The sequence below is a fragment of the Chinchilla lanigera genome, unplaced genomic scaffold, assembly GCF_000276665.1.
Source record: "Chinchilla lanigera isolate Chin_1 unplaced genomic scaffold, ChiLan1.0 scaffold00040, whole genome shotgun sequence".
NCBI classification, from domain to species: domain Eukaryota; kingdom Metazoa; phylum Chordata; class Mammalia; order Rodentia; family Chinchillidae; genus Chinchilla; species Chinchilla lanigera.
In genome coordinates this window covers 5,004,187-5,008,527 of record NW_004955441.1, presented here as the reverse complement: position 1 = coordinate 5,008,527, position 4,341 = coordinate 5,004,187, and positions in this window count along the sequence as shown.

The following is a 4,341-nucleotide window of genomic DNA, read 5'->3' as shown; positions in this document are numbered from 1 at the left end:
TTGGCCACGCCTCCCGGCCTCTCCGCGGTGCCAGCACTCCAGCTGCCCGAGCGCGCAGCGTTGCTCTCCTCTTGCACCGTCATCATAACTGTGCAACAGAGGCTGTAAATCTCTCCCTTTACAACGGAGGCAAGAAAGTTTGCCTGCCCACAGTCACACATCGAAGAGAAAACTCCGATTTGAACCCAGAATATAATCTTGTGCTGAACCGTCTTTCTATAATCCAAACCCAAGAGTGTGAGTCTCGGAGGATCGGCCACACCAGCATCAAAGGGAAGCTTGCCAGGAAGGCAGGACCTGACTGTTAGCCAGATCGCTGCACAATTCGTTTACACATTAAAATTCGAGACTCTTTGATTGTACCGCCCGCTAAAAAGAGGAGGAAAACAAAACGACTCCGAGAAAGAAAAGACAGAGAAATGGAGAACGCAGGACTATAAAGGCCTGCTGAGGTACCATTTGCCAGACAAAGCCTGGAATACCTAAAATAGTCAGATGTGCCTTCACTGGAATATAATCTTGCAGCAATGGCAAACCTTTTAGAGAGCGAGTGCCCAAACTGAACCCAAACTCATTTATTTATCACAGAGTGCCAACACTGCAATTTTACCCGAATATTGGGGTGTTTGTATGGGAAAAACAAATGTTCTCCGATGCTCGGCTGCTGGGAAGACTGGTTCTCCAGCCGGCAGAGAAGGTTGTGGGTGCCCACTGTGGCACGCGTGCCGCAGGTTCGCCATGACTGAAATGGGAGGTAAACTATACCATAAAAAACTGGTGCTGGTGGCTTGGACGTTTTAGAGAAGTGGCTATAGTTGGAGCTATCTTTGTCAGCTCGGGTAAAGGAAGTTCTAGGCAATGCTTTGCGACAGCTCCAGTTTTCCTGTTCAACTCCATCCACGCCTTCCTCCACCACCACGTTCAGCCCATGTGATTCATTTTCGCTAGAATCATAAACTTTGAGAAATGTTGATGCATAAGTATTATTCAAGATTATGCACAACTGCACCGATCCAGAGACCCAAACAATCTCTTTCACTAAATCAGCTTCTCTGGTATCTCAACCTTTGGGCTTTGAGCCTTCTCTTGACTTCTTTTATCGGCTTTATAGGAACCATCTCTGGCTTCAGCCTCTATGCTACTCACTTTTTCTTACTTTCAAACTTTTTTGTAAGATCTCTTCCTGCATTATGTTTCCTTCTATTTTGTCTGTCATTCGTTTTGCTGTCATAGTCTGTTTTTCTCAAAAGTTTTCAGAGCTCATCACCCAGACATCACTGACACTGTCAAGGTTCTTTTTTTTCCCTGCAACTGAGACATCCCAATCTTTCAAAGATTTGTCCACAATAAATATTTTTCACATTAAAAGCAAAGGCATCGCTTCTATTAACCACTTTGTTAAATGTGTATCAGTTATGACGCCATTCTGTACCTGAAGCTATCAAGCCCATCTTAGTCCACGGAGGCTTCTCTAACAAAATACACCGGGTGTCTTGTAAACAATAGGATTTTATTTCTCACTGTTCTAGAGACTAAGGAGTCCAAGAACAGAGCACTGGCAGATTCTGTGTCTGGGAAGGACCGAGTTTCAGGTTTCTGAGATGGTGCTTCTCCCTAGCAAGTTTCTCTGGATTCTGTTTTATAGGTGCACTAACCCCATTCACAAGGGCTCTACTCTCTTAGATAATTATCTCTCAAAGGCCTCACCTTCTAACATCATCTCCTGGGGGTTAGTTTTTCAACATATGCATTTTAGAGATATGAACATTCAGATCATAACAAGGCCATACTACATTTACTTGAAGTACTAGGATATCTGTGCTAGAATGACAAAGCAAGATGAAAAGTTCACTGGAATGGTTCAGATTGAAAAAAAAAAAAAACTTTTAAAATTTGGTAACAAAGTTGGAAATAACTGTAGAAATTTAATCATTTCTGCTGAAGTGCAATTGTGAGCTAATTAAATGTAGGTTAATCACAGTAGGAATTTCTCCATTTGCACAAAATTTGACATCTCCCTATGTATGTTTTACACATCCTGGGCCCCTAGGGCTGGGGATTTAGCTCAGCGGCAAAAGCGCCTGCCTGGCAAGCGCAAGGTCGTGAGTTCGGTTCCCGGTACCGGAGAAAAAAAAAAAAAAAAAAAACCACATCCTGGGCCCCATTACAGATTTCACACCAAAGTGATTGGAGCAAAGAATTGGGCAGAGGGTGTTGGGGCACTGGGAGGGAATCTGGTGACGGATTTTCCAAGTGGTGCTGATTCTCACAAGTGTCACAAGCAGCAGGCATCAGGGCTCTCATTCCACATAACTGAGGAGGCGGCAGCTAAACCTGCCTCAGCCCAAACCCCAGGCTGCAAACGTGCAAGCTCCCAAGTTCAGAAGCCCATTCGATCTTCCTCCAAATCTCCTCTTCCAAAGGGTCCCGTGAGGGCAGTGCCTTCCTGGTCCTGTGCTGATCTGCTATCCAAGCAGCTAGGCGTTCTCTTTGCTACATCATGCCTGAGGCACAGAAGCAAGCTAGAATCTAAAGTGACTTGCAAGGTACCAGATAACTCCCCGTTAATAAATATATAGACATTTGCAATCCTTTCTCCCTTGCATGCCTCAGAAAAAGGGCAGCTGGTCAACCTCGCTGCGATCCTCAAAGTAAAGTTCTTCCAGTTGGCTGACATGAGACAGCATTGATCCATTGCTGCTAGATATTAGATGATATCTTACTGCGCAGGGGGGATCAGGATCTTGCTGGTGCTGGGCCTTCCCTGCAGAAGACCACAGGACACAGAGCAGTAGAAAGCTGTAAGCACTGTCCCTGAAGCAGGGCTGGTGAGGGGTGGGTAGGAGCCCTCCTCTGCAACTGTAGGATGCTGGAATAGAGTGATCCTCCCACAACCTCAGTCCAGGACACACTACCCCAAAGCACACAATTTGACAGTTGAGACAGCAACAGTGCAAAAAGGTCATTCACATTTCCAGACCCTGTCCTTCCCCGCAAGGCAGTTCATAAAACCTATCCTAGGGAGGAGTTTCTGCCCTTCCACTGAAGCAAGTCATAAAGTCCTCATTGGAGAGGCACCTTCACTGTACCCAGAGATAAGGAATACCCTTATCTCTGAAGACACAGGATCATAGTGAACAATCCAAAACATAGGCCTGGTTGAGATCCCACAAGTTTTGTCTGTTTGTTCTTTTTTGTTTGTTTGTTCATTCATTCACCCATTTATTTGTTGAAAACAGGGTCTCACTCATCAATTCGGGCTGGTCTTGAACTCTTACAGATCCTCTTGACTCAGCTTCCCAAATTCTGAGATTATAAACCTGTGTCACCACACCCAGCAGCCCACAAATTTTTACCATTAGATCACACCCTTTTGTCCAATTGTAGTTCTCCATGACAGTCCACTAGTCATCAAAAAGCATAAAAATATACAATCTTAACTCTGTCTCAAGGTTTTCATTTCCTATGAGAGCTGCTATATCATGTAAAACTTTTTTTCTAGTATGTATTTATTTATTTATCTTTTTAAAAATTTTATTGTAAAGGGAGTAGTAAATGAGAAAAAAAAGAACAATAGCAGTGTACCAGCATCACAAACATAAACAAACCAAAACAAGAACATTTAAAGGGAAACAAGGTTTCAAGACAAAATAATATGAATTAACAGTGGTTGTTATATTACATATCGTTATCTTCAACTACATTGCTCAAATTACTAAATGTAAGAATGGAAGATTGTTCAAACCATTAAAGAAAATTAAAATATAATTATTAGATAAAACATTAGAGATAATACAGAGTTTAATTAGACAAGATGGTAGGAATTCACCATGGTCGTTCCATTGCATATTGTTACTGTGAAATCACTTGCTCAGATTACCAGATAAAAGCATGCAAAATTGGTCAAAACATAAAAAATTTTAAGCATTAACTGTTCCTTTCAGTATAGCATCAGACATCAGCAATACAGTTATCACAGCTATTCATATATATTTTTATATTTTTCCTTCCTTCTCTCTTTTTTCTTTTTTCCCTCATCTCAGTCATTCCTTCCTTTGATCAATTTCTTTCCTTTTCCTATCATCTATTGTACATTTTGAGTTTCACTTATTCTTTCTGGTTCCTGCACCAGGGAGACAATATGGTATTTAACATGTGGGTCCGATTTATTTCACTTATGAGTATGATCTCTAGTTGCATCCATTTACCTACAAAAACCTCGAGTTTATCTTTTTTCATGGCCAATACTCCATTGAATAAAAATACCACATCTTTTTATCCATTCCTCAGTTGATGGGCATTTTGGTTGCTTCCAAGATTTAGCTATAACAAATTGTGCTG